Genomic DNA, 13,166 nt, shown 5'->3' on the forward strand with positions numbered 1-13,166 from the left:
ATGGAGCTGGAAAAAAACCACAGATGTGGAGTGACAGCTGCTCACCCTCGCTGTCAGCCACTGCCCTTCCAAGCACTGGCAGGTATGAAAAACTTCCCCAAGAAGCAGTTTGTTGTGGAAAGCATCTCCAGTCTCACTGTTCACCACGAGAGCTCCATCCTTTGGAAGCCTCATTCCCCATATCCCTACAAGTGCCCCCACTGTCACCACTGGGTGAAGCTCCAGCTCCGGGGAGTGAGGAGAAGTCCAGGCTGACTGGGCTTGGTGGGACTTCACCAGAGCAAAGAACCCGAGATGAGGATCCAGCCCAGATCTTCTCATTCCTCCACTGAGGTTCCCCCACCCTTCAAAGCGACCACCTGCCTACGGAGCAAGAGAGTGATGTGGCTGAAACCTGGGCATGGGTGGCACTGGAGAACCCTCATCCGTGCTCCTGATTGACAGAATTTCACCTCTTTGACTGAAAATTCAAGTCAAAATCTATTTTATGCCCTTCTGGCAACTCAAACTCATTTTTTTTCCTCTCACAGAACTGGTACTAGACTGCAGCATTGGTTTAGGTGTTTTTCTGGGTTTGGGGTTTTTTTGTTTGGCTTTTTATTTTTCACATCAACATTTGTCAGTGTCTGCTGTTCCCACAGCACTCATTGCCCTGGGGTTCAGCAGCCAAACTTCATTCATATTCAGATTTGCAGTGGAGTCCTCTTAATTAACGTGAAATCTTTACAACCGCCTTAGTAAGTGAAACCTTCACCCAACTTAAAGATGTTGTGACACCGAGAGGAAGATAAGAATAACAAGCATCAGTAACTCCATTCCTTTGCATATTTAGAGGAATATTTAACTAACCCCGAGAGTTTTCCTTTGATGCAAATCCCCATCTCAAAGCTCTCCAACGCCAGCCTGTTTGCTGTGGTAAGACCCCTCTCCTGCCAGCACCCTCCCCACAGCCTGAGCTCCCTCTGTGCCCTTTCTCATTGCTGACATGCTGGAGCAGGAGAGACTCCAAAAGCCAGAGCAGAGATCAGAGTTATTTTTCCATGAAGAAGATTAATGTCTGAGTGTGGAAGGTGCTCTGCATCTGCCACTGACAGGCTACAGCTTCGTGTCTCCTTGATAATATCTCCTGCCTGTTAAATGTGCCTTAATTAACAGAAGTATTAATAAATTAAGTTTTTAGAATATCTATTAATGAAAATATTAATAAAATATTTTCAGCCTCGGGAGAACCAGAGGGGTCTCAGGAGACCAGAGAACCACCACTGGCTCCACCCATGGGCCAGTGTGGCTGCTGGGGAGGGGGCTGAGGTGTCACAGAATGGCTTGGGTGGGAAGGGACATCAAAGCCCATCCAGTGCCACCCCCTGCCATGGGCAGGGACACCTTCCACTGTCCCAGGCTGCTCCAAGCCCCATCCATGAGGAAGGAGTCCATCTTTCCTTGATTTTGATGGACACTCAAGGGCCAACCTTCATGGAGAGAGCGGGGAACAGGCAGGGTGGCAAGCCATGAGCATGCAGGCAGCCAAGCAAACAGGCACAAAGGGAGAGTTTACAGACCTTTAATCTCGTAGTACGATGAGTTTTTGGGATGTGTTTGCACAAGGGGGAGGGAAGCACACCAGGGATGTTCCTGGTGGATGAGATCCAAAGGCTGGAGAAGACAATGAAGACAATGAAATGCAACAACACAGGGGATGTGCTCGGGGACAAGCCTTCTCCTCGTCTCCAGTGACCCAGAGAGCAGAGCTGAAACCAGCTGGGAGGAACTGAGAGGGGTCCAGACAGGCCATCTTCCCACAGGGTCAGACAGAGATGAAGTACAAATGGGGCAGACAACCCAAGTTTGCTGAGACCTGCCAAACAAGGGGACCTTCAGGACCAGTGTGACCAGGAAAGGTGAGACCCCAAAAGGGACAGGGAGAAACAGCAGCAACTGGGAAAGAAAAGCTGACAAAGGGGACAGACGTGATGCAGAACAGGAAGGAACAGAAGGCTGGGGATAACAAAGAGGAGAAGAACAGCTGGGTCCCAGGCAAGAAAAAGAAAGCAGGAGAGGTCTAGGGGATGAGGGCAGTGTGCAGAGAATACACTGGGTAGCTGGAGAGCAGGAGAACACAAGAATCATCTGCAGACTGAGGTATAAAAGGGAGAGAATACAGATTTCAGATGGTGTCAGGCCACTGAAGAAAGGCACTGCTGGGGTCACGATACTATGAAGAGCTGGCAGGAAGAAAGTCAGGCACCAGCTCCAAGTTTATGAACTTGACATGAGCCAGAGTGGATGGAGGAAGAGGATGGCGGGAGGAAGGCGACGGGCAAAGATGTGGGGTCAGATGAACTGCAGCCTTTGGAGGAGGAGGAGAACAGGAGCACAGCAGGGCTGGCTGTGCTTCAAGGACAGGCACAGCACGTTCAGTCACAGGGAAGAATTCAGAAGCACTTTTGCTGATTGCACCATGGACTTCAGGGCATCGGCCTGCTAAGATCACAGCTGGCACCACAGAGAGTCACTGGCTAGCAAGGAGATGGAGGGGAAGAAGCAATGGGAAGCAAGCAGTGGAGCTAAACAATAATCCAACTAGTTTTAAGCACAAGATGGACAAATTAATGGGCAGAAGGCCAGGATGCAGAGCTGTGGTAGCAATGCACAGGGCTCATTGACCTGGAGAAACCCCTTTCAGCCCTATGGCTCAGGTCAGGTAAAAGACTGCAAGTACTTCTAAAAACCCTCAGCATCACACCTGAGGAAATTCCCCATTCCTCACAATTCCGGTCAATTTTCTTCTTTCTAGTGCTAACAGGGCCATACAAAACCTGTTAGTGACCAGCCCACGTGCACACGTCTGGGAGAACACAAACACAGCACCACAATGGACCCTCTGCCACAAACCTCCTGCTGCCTTCGAGCAGGTCCTTCAGCCCAGGGGGCCAAGAAACCCAAAAGACACTTTTGTTCTCTTTTAAAAAAACTCCTGAGACACTCAAGAGGTTTTATGGGTGTTGGTGCTGCTGGAGTGGAGGCAAATGTGGTTGGAAAATGATGTCCCAGCTGAGGCTCCACCAGCTCCCTCTGCTCCCAACACAGAGCAAGGTCCTGGTAGAATGTCCCTTCACTGGTTCCTTGGGAGTAAAACCAGATTATTTCTTGTTCTAGAAATTCCTAGAATCAGAGAATCTCAGAAGGATTGGGGTTGGAAGGAACCCTTGAACAGAGAAGGAAACACCCAAATTGCAAAGCTAAAAATCCTGGACATGTTCCCTCACTCACCTCCAGTGACATAAATGATGGACCTGCTGCTCACTTAAGCCCTTCCAAACTTTAGGATTTAAGCATGTTCCTGTTAACACTGATTTTACAAAGACAAAAGGGAAAATGCCACCCTTTTAAACAAGCAAAAATATGCATCTGCTCAATGGCTGCCCTCTACAAAGAGAGCAACAAGTTGTTTTGCTTCTTTGTCAGCCAGAAAATGCCCATTTTCTGCTGCAGCTTTTCTGAATGGGTGTTTGCAAAGTGCACAGGTCCATCACTTCACTCTGTCAGAGGTGCCATGGGGAGATGACATCCCCTTCAGCCTCTCCAGCTCCACAGATCCCCAGATGCCAACCCAAGGAGGAATTGTGCCAAGGGACCTGCTGGAGAGGTTTTCCCCCCCATCCCAGGACTCCCTGCAGACTCTTCCTTGGGAAGCAGCAGTGATTTGGCTCATGGGATTTCCCAGCAGAACCAGGGATGGTCACAGTGATGCCCTGGATGCACTTGGAGGGGATAAAGCAAACAACTTGGTCATGATTGCCACAGAATCCAGTGCTTGGCCACTTAAATCTATGTATCTATATCTCTATATAATCTATAAATACAAATATTTACCCCCTGCTGGTTGAACATCACCTCATCCATATTTCCTGGGTACCACCATTACACCATAGAGCTCAATACTCTGCCCAGGCAGAGGAGGGAAAAAAAATCTACCAGGTGAAAATAAGAAACAGCCCATGAGCCCATGACTGAAAGCCCAGCTGCACACGTGGGAATTCTATACGATGGAAAAGGTTCTGAGCTGGTGGTGGCTGCTCTGGAATTAAAGTTGCAAGAGTGTTTCCCCTTCAAGCTGAATAAACAAAAAGTCACACACCCAGAAAATCTCAACATGCCAGGTCCTATTTACACACAGCTTCCACATCCTGAGTGCTGTAGCTCATGAAGGGAGATGGAGAGGGAGTATCCAAAGTGAAGGGGAATCTTTTTATGGAGAAGTGGGGGGAAGAAAGCGAAGAAGAAGAAGAAGCTGTACCTTTTTTTCCCGCAGAATTGTGAATAAGTGCAGGTGTTCTATATATGCAGTTGTATCTTTCAAAAAAAAGAGCTTTAGAGAAATTAATTACATGTCAGAGCCTCTGACAGGTCTTTTAAGAATTGTGATACTTTTGAATGAAAACATTATATACTTAAAAAGAAATACCATGTAAATGTCTCCAAGATATTTACAGTCAGTGGAGTAATAGTAGGAGAGGATTCAGCTCTCCCTGTGCATGGGGGGTGCTGAACACACCATGCTCCTCCTAACCACGTGTCCTGCCCGTGCAGGACCTCAGCGACTGCTGCAGAAGCTCAGAGCAGAGTTCAGGGCCAGGAATTGGCTGGGAAGAGGACCCAGGCTCTCCCCAAAATGCTGAGCCACCTGTGTCTCCCCTCCAGGCTCCATCCCTGAGCACCCAGCTCCTCTCAGCAACAAGGACATCACACACCTCCCCTCCTGTGCTGACACGGGCAGCTGGAGCTCTGGGGAGGACAAAAGCCAGGTGGTTTGCTGCTTGGTTGGTTTTTTCTTGTTTTCTTTCCCCCTTTTTTTCTCCTCTTTAGTCCCACTGCAGGACACAGGACAGAACTTCCCGTGGAGAAATTGTGGTGAGGCAGCACCAGAAACCACAGCAATGCCAGGCTGGTCATTCACTGCCCTGAATGCAGTGCTCTTTTCCTACCAGATTCTGAAATTCCCTGATCCTTTTTATTCCAGGGATGCCATTTGATCCTTGTTTTTTCACTATAATTTCATAACTGGGGGATGAAGTGCTCAAAGTTTTCACTTGCTAGCAACTGAGGGTATTAGTAATGTTAGCATTATAACATTAAAGTTTTATTTTATTTTAATACTAACATTTTATTAGTAATGTTAGTATTTTAATACTAACAGCACCTCTCTGAGTAAAGCTCTATTTCCATGAATCTACATTTCTACCTAGGCCAAGGGTCTCTGATTTTTGCTGAAATAAGGAAAAAATGCAGAGTACCTGAGGTTTCCAGATCTGACAGGGTCAGAAAGGTGAAGCTCCTAAGGAAAGGTACAGTGTGGACCCATCCTCCCCTCTGCCCACCACCAAGTGTTGATCCAGTCCACCAAAGGGATGTTGGACTTGAGGGCTCTGGTTTCAAAGCTATTTTCCCAGAAAAATCTCACAAGGAAATTGCATCTCCCAGCAGTTCCCTGGGCTTTTCCTATCAATGACGGCGAGCGCACTGGAGAAAAGTCCAAGTGAAGGAGAAATAGGAAACAAAGAAGGGTTTTGTGGGTCAATCCCAGCAGTGAGACATTTAAAACCCTACAAGAAGGTAAGGCCTGATAGAGCCACTGTTAGCTGAGAATAGGTTCAGGTATAAATACAGATAAAAGCCTCCAATTAGGAATAAATCTGGGCGGGGGAATAAAGTTGATGAAAGAAAAAGGAGGTAGCAGAGAAAATGGAGAACACAAAAACCATTAAAAGAGGAAACAATTTCAGAACTGGTGTGTTCCCAGAAGGTGTAAAGGATGGATGAGTTGTTAATATTCATAGCAAGCCTCCACTTTTCCTCAGCTGAAAGCAGATGCAACAATTACTGCAGAGCCCAAGCCCCAACTCCGGCAGACCCTCAGATATGATATTAAGAACAGGCTATTTAAAGCCAGCTCTCAAATAAATGACAGTTTCTGACCTTACTCTGGGAGGACATAAGGTGTGAGTGTTTCAAGACCTGTCACAAACAACTTAAAGGCAAAAGGAAGGAAGTGAACAAAATTACAGCCTTCCTGACAAAGCACACGTTAAATACCAAAGGAGCTTTCTCTGTAAATGTATTCTCAGACATCAAGAGCAGCAGCGTATCACAAAGGGAAAAAGGTGGCAATTAAAATCCTGGAGGAGCTGAAACGCATGAGGGAACGTCTGAAATGTGGAGGGTTTCAGCATAATACTGTCCTGGGTTAGGGAAGGCAGGGCTGCCAAACCCCAGAGAGGAGAGCTCCAAAATGCAAAGCAAGAAAGGGAAGAGTCAGGGAAGAATCAGTGGAGAGCAGGGGAAGCTCGTGGGGAAATGAAGAACAGAGAGACTGAGGAAATGGAAGGGAAAAGGATGGTCCAGGGCCACAAACAAAGGTTGTGTCCTCAGATGAGCAAGGCTCCACTCCACGTCCCCACACACAGTGATCAAGAACCTGAGGAAACCTTGATGATTCAAGGCAGGAAGAATTAAATATCCCTTTTTATCAAATGTGGGATGAACTTGCACATGGGGCCAGGTAAATATTCTGCTGGGAATAATGAGGGTGAGGAAATGCAGGAGCCCAGGTGGACCTCATGAGGGTTTCAATGAGTGCACCCCGTTTTGAGGACAAGAAGCATAAAGAGAATTCCTGCCTACCAAAAGCAAGGGAGGATGATTAAGAAGAGTTACTGGGGTTTTTTTTGGTCATCCTCTCATATTTTACAGAAGTGGAAGGAAATGAAGCAATAATTAGTGTCAGCAGCTGCATAGTTTTGAAGAGCACTGGCAAGTGAGGGGGAGATTTTCATCTCCTGAAAATGAGTAAGAACACAAACTTTGGTTTAGCTGTGATGGCCAAGAGTAAAAACATTTCTAATTAACAGAATCACAGAATGGCTTGGTTTGGAAAGGACCTTAAAGCCCATCCCACCCCCTGCCATGGCAGGGACACCTTCCACTGTCCCAGGCTGCTCCCAGCCCCAGTGTCCAGCCTGGCCTTGGGCACTGCCAGGGATCCAGGGGCAGCCCCAGCTGCTCTGGGCACCCTGTGCCAGGGCCTGCCCACCCTCACAGGGAAGGATTTCCTCTGCATTCCTAATCTGAATCTCCCCTCTGGCAGTTTAATCTCTCCTTGTCCTGTCTGCCTGTCTGGAAAGCCTCTCTCCATCTTCTTTCAAAGCTCCCTTTAAGTAGCAACGATGGCCAAAAACAGTCCATGATGTTGCTTTTTGCCTTTCCCCCTTAAAAACAACTGTATTCCAAACATGTAATTTTCACTTCATCTCTGGATATGAAGTTAAGTAAAATCAGAAATGTTAAGGGCCTGGATTTCCGAGAAAATTAGAGTGGAATGATTGAAAACTCCAACTCTCATAAATCTGCAAAGGTTGAAAATTCAGCAGGCTCGTGGGGTATTAACCTCACAAAACCACGAGGACTCTCCAAAGCTAATTATACATCAGTCTGCTCTAAAATAACAAAACCCAATAAAGAATAGTTTGGGATGAAGACTTCTTGATGGGCAGAATTGCTTCATTGAAATGAAATTATTACCCAGATTCTCTTTCTGCTGCTGTATTTATGGATCCATTGACAAACCAGTGTCTGAAAAGCTTAGCAAACTCTTCCTGTGAACCTCATCAGGAAACAGGAGAGGCCAAGGTCAAGTGCATTAAGATTACAGAAGCTGATGAAGAAAGGGGATGTTTCAGAGTCCCTCCCACACTGGGTATTACAAAATAACTCAGCTGAAGAAGGGTGTGTAAAATATTGTTTAGAGATATGGATTAATGCAGAGCCAAAACAGCACAAAGAGTTGGATTTCACAGGGCTATGCTAAAGAAAAGTCTCATTCCTAAATTTTGCCATTGCCTCTTTCCCTATGAGAAATGTTCTCTTATTTTCCCTGTTAAAAAAAGAACACCAGGTTTAAAAAAAGAAGGAGGAAAAGAGGATTTTTTTTTCTGTATGAATTTGTAATATATTAAAGTTTGGACTAAGGAGGGTAATTAGGCTGGTGCCGGAGGAGGATGCGAAAGCTCATCAGGATATTTGCAGTAACCCTAGTGGGGTAAACATTTCTCTTTGCTAATATCTTCAAATTAGAAATTTGATAGGAGAAAAAGAAATTCTAACAAATCTCGTTTGTCTCTTATTAGCAATTAGCCAACGTGGACTCTGGATAAAAAGTGTTCATTTCCAAAGTACACATAATTTTCATAAAAGCACAGATAGGCAACCAAACAACGGAGTGCTTGGCTTAGGCACAGGAAGGAATTAAGATGGAGCAAGGGAGGAAGGGCTCATTCCTCCCATGTTTTACACAAAGAACTGGTTCAGGGAGCTGCTGTTCCCTTACTACAGGACATGGAATTCCAGAATCCCAGAATTGTTTGGGTTGGAAGGGACTTCAAAGCTCATCTTGTTCCCATGAGCAGGGCCATGCCATGTGCTAAATCCCAGGCCATCAGCTTCAAGAAACTAAAGATTGCCAGAAAAGAGGCAACAGTGAGAAATGCCCCCAAAAAAGGATGATGTTCCGCAGGGATGTGGAAGACAAAATCCCCTTAGACATTATATCCAAGTTTCTAGCCAGATCCTTTGAATATTCCTGAACAACTCCCAAGTTTCATAAGGATTTTTCCTTTCCATGTACATATAAATGATTGCATTGATAGCAGATGGGCCCTTCCATATGATTTCCTTTTTAAACTTCCAACTTCATGCAACTCCTGCATATTCCTTGTGCTTGGAAAGGAATGCCTGTGCTTTCAGCTCTGGAGCACAAAGCTGGGGTTACTTCTGCTCATTTGGTTTTGCTTTTAAAACTTTTAATTACACAAGCAGGTAGCAACTCTCAAATACATCATTTTGCCCTGAGACCACCTCGGTGCAGTGGCTCTGCCTGGTAAGGTGAGCCTAAAAGTGAGCCACACTTAGGGAAAACATGCAGCACCTACTGACTCGGGTTTATTTTCCTGAGTAGTTTCCTACAGCTGACACAGCTGGACCACAGATTTTACAGGTAAAGCAGCTTCCCAGTCTCATCCCGTGATGTGCATCCCAAGGAGTGAATGCTTCTGACTATAAAGGGAATCAAGGGAGGTAGGAAAAGGAAATGATCAAAACACTTATCACACCGAGAAAAGAACTTATTAGGCCCAATAAGGAGTTGGAATTGATGACAATTATAAGATACCATCCATTTTTAGCTAATAATTCAGAAAATGGATGAATTATTTGAGGAATAATATGTGATCATTTATTTAAAGACTTATACTAATGTATACGCTGGAGGAAGCAGAGCTGAGGTTGTAAGAACACTTTAACACTTACATTCCTGGGTGGTTCTTCCTTTCCACTCAAATGTAGAGATTTAATAGCACTGGATTTAGTTTTAGGGTTACAGGGCCCCTGTAGAAAACATCAAGCCATTTTCCAAGGCTGTTTTATACACAGCCTACTTTTCCTCCACTTTCCTATTCACATGTAAGAAATCCACCAACATTTTCCCTTTGAGAACTGTTTCATTTATTCAAAATTGCCCACGCCAAACAACCCCATCCCCACTCCACAGGCCTTAGCAGATCACACAATTAGATGGAAACAACAATTACATCTAAAGCCACATCTCTTCACATTACTTGGAAAGATTTTGGGAGGCGATTTCTGAAGGCAAAATCCCGCATTAAGAGAGATTGCACCTCCTAAGATATCAGTCCAAATCTCCATCTGTATCCAGGTAACAATCTGGAATGCTGATATTTAAGAGGAAAAGTATCTGGACAGCTGCCCCAGCTCCCTGGGAAGCAATGTTTAGTTAAAGTCTTGGATATCACTGAAAGAAGATGTGGAGATGTCACACTGAGGCTGAAGCATTTTTTCAAGTGCTGAATTATTCACCCGTGCATCTCAGATGTGAAATCCAAATGCTCCGGTACTGCCCCGGCTTTAGACAATGGCTAATTCCTTTCTGTGCCACTGCAGGGTCTCTTCATCAGCTTTCTTTCATCTATAATCACAGCCAGGTCATGGATTATTAGTCATATTCAGTGCAGAATTCAAACCCTGCTACACCAATCAGCCAGGCCGGGACTCCCCCGGCGTTAACACCGCGGCTCTCGGAGGATCCGACGGCTCCTGGCACGGCCTCGCGGGGCACAGGGAGGCACACATGCAGCAGCCCAAGCCCAAGCCAAGAGGGATGAAGCCCTGAGCTGGGAGAGGACACAGAAAAACCTGAGGCTGCCAGGGATCTGCCCCAACATCCCACCTGCAGCATCAGGCATGGCACAGGGGAGCACAAATCAAGGCATAGTTTGGGTTGGAAAGGATCATAAAGGATCAGCTCATCCCAGCCCCTGCCATGGGCAGAGACACCTTCCACTGTCCCAGGCTGCTCCAAACCCTGTCCAGCCTGGCCTTGGGCACTGCCAGGGATCCAGGGGCAGCCCCAGCTGCTCTGGGCACCCTGTGCCAGGGCCTCACCACCCTCACCGGGAAGGATTCCTTCCCAATATCCCATCCATCCCTGCCCTGTGGCAGTGGGAGCCATTCCCTGTGTCCTGTCCCTCCATCCCTTGTCCCCAGTCCCTCTCCAGCTCTCCTGTTCCCCCTTGAGGCCCTGGCAGGGGCTCTGAGCTCTCCCTGGAGCCTTCTCCTCTCCAGGTGAGCACCCCCAGCTCTCCCAAGCTGGCTCCAGAGCAGAGAAAGTCAATACATTTCCTCTCCATGTGAATGTCGTGGGAAGAAAAAATCATAGAGACAGGCATTTATCAGCCTTTGCTGGAGGTGTTACTTTGCATATCAAGCCATGAGGATGCAATTGTTTCATTAGGACTTCACTGGTGTTAGTAACGTTTAATGAGTCTTGGAGAACAGAGGAAGAAAATACTACAGGCGCTGCCGCAGCCAAGATAAATAGGTAAACATCCCCTGCCTGACATCAGTTAATGCATCACAGCTCTGCTCACTTAGGGCAGCCATGAAATCAATTCTTCAGTAAAAATAAAAAACTCGGATCCAAATCTGCACTCGCAAGGCGAGGGACGATGTGAGGGGAGGGAAACTTCAGCTTGGCTGGAGGCTCCAGGCCTCTCTTTGTCTCCTCCTCATGCCAAGCCCTGCTGAGGGGCTTTGCTTTGCACAAAATAAGGGTTTTGTCATTTTTCCTCAAAGTAAACAATCTGGCTTTTTAAAAATTTTCTCAGGACTCAGCAGCAATGTGTTCCCAGCCTCTCAAGGACACTTCATTGTCAGTTCCAAAGTACCCCAGGTAAATTGAGAGCAATGATGGAACTGCTAAGAAAAAGTAAAACCAAACAAAAAACCCAACTTCTCTTCAGCAAAGCTAAAAAACATTTTAAATCACTTCAAATCCCATCTTATTTCTAGCTATACTTCTCAGCCTCCCACTGTAAAGAGTAAGATCTCAACAAAGTCAAAACCCAACTGAAAACAGATTAATAAATTCCAGCTGAAGGATGAATTCGTAATTTTCTACCAATTCCTCTGGAAAACCAAGACCAGATAACACAGAGGATGCACCTCGAGGTTCCTTCCTTGGGTGGGCTTTGCTCATGTCCCCTCTGTCACCCACCCTGACCCTCAAACACATGCCAAGGTTTAAGGGGTGACCACCTTGTGCGGGTCTTGGCTACAAGTTTGCCCAAGGGGCAGCACACCTCAGTTTCCAAGGGAAAGATGGATGTGATGGACGGGCACCCAGAGCTCCCCAACCCAACATCTCCATCCCCCTAACAGAACACTGGCTGATATTCCTCCCAGACCCCTGCAAACAGCAAGGAGAGGGGAAATGCAAAGGAAAATGGAGCCCACGGGCTCTGGCTTGGCAGTAGAAACACCATCAGGGAGGAAGAGTGCCATGGATGTGGCTGCACGGTGCCATCTGTACCCTGTGGTGCTCCAGCAGCTGCTGCCACTGCTGTTGGCCCGAGGTGGCCAAAATCCAGCAAATTCTGCCCTCAAAGTCAGTGCTAGTGGATGACCAGGGTGCACAGTTATCATCTAAAAGAGGAGAAAGTCGCTCCTCTTCTAAACCTTATCTCTAAACCTTCTAACCCAGCCCTGCTGCTGGGTAAAAGAAGGTGGTAAGGGCATCCTGTGGCAGCACAAGGAGACACAACCACCTCCAAGGGATTTACCAAAATCCCTACACCACCTCCTTCCCTTTTAGCCTCAACAGTCTTGTTCTCCACTCTGCAATGAGAAGGGGTGCGATGCAGGAGCTTGGGGATCCTGCACGTCACAGAGGCACCTCAAATCCTGCTCAGACTTTAAAAACCATTCAGGGCTTTTTTGGGCAGCAGCTTCGATCTATTTTGGGCTCAAATTGATTGGCAATTTTGAAGAACGCGCTGCAAATTGCTCTGCTAATCACAGCAACTCCAGCCATAGAACTGTATTAAAATAACATCAGTGCTGAGACACAAAACTGAGATCAGCCAGGGAATGCTGAGCTGAGGCTGCCCGCTCTGGAGCCATCATCTTGCCTGCCTGGAATGCTGCAGCCTCCCCAGTTTTTCCCTGATTCCAGATTCCAGATGGCTGCTCGCATCAATTCAATAATAACAACATTATGCTTTCAGTATTTTCAGAAAACCAAGTGGTTCTGTGGTGGCCATGGCCTCTCCCAGGCTGCAGGTGCCTTCCCAATGCCACCCACACTGGAACGCACGGATCACGCTGCAGCCCTGCATCTCTAACATGCTGAGTGCCAACCATACCTGGGAAAGGCCATTCATCCAGCTGAAAAATAAGCTATCTCTCCAAAGAAATATCCACAGACACAAAAGAAGAGTTAAAATTCATCTTACACCAAGTTGTCTCTAAATCCTTTTAGTGGAGACAGGGAGAGACAGGGCTTTGCGACAAGTGGGGAAAGGGTCTGCTCTGAGCACGTGGGTGCCACTGTCTGACCTCAAACCCTGCTCAGCTGTAAACCAACAGAGCTTTAGGGACCATTCTCTGTGGCCTAACAGCCTGCAAGGAGAGTCTATGCGTCCATCTTCTGAGATGAACATGGATGGATCCCTCCCTTCTGCACCACAGATGAGATCCCAGCACTTCCCACCAGGGTCTGGAGAACTTGGGGCATCAACTCCTGCTCCAAGACAAAGAAT

The 13,166-nt window shown here is 46.8% G+C and overlaps 1 protein-coding gene across 1 annotated transcript in view; it reads right to left on the minus strand.

Annotated features, from left to right (window-relative positions):
* NEXMIF (neurite extension and migration factor) overlaps positions 1-13,166 on the minus strand; it is a 167,066-nt gene that overhangs the window by 12,024 nt on the left and 141,876 nt on the right.

The sequence above is a fragment of the Anomalospiza imberbis genome, chromosome 14 (genome assembly GCF_031753505.1).
Source record: "Anomalospiza imberbis isolate Cuckoo-Finch-1a 21T00152 chromosome 14, ASM3175350v1, whole genome shotgun sequence".
Lineage (NCBI taxonomy): Eukaryota > Metazoa > Chordata > Aves > Passeriformes > Viduidae > Anomalospiza > Anomalospiza imberbis.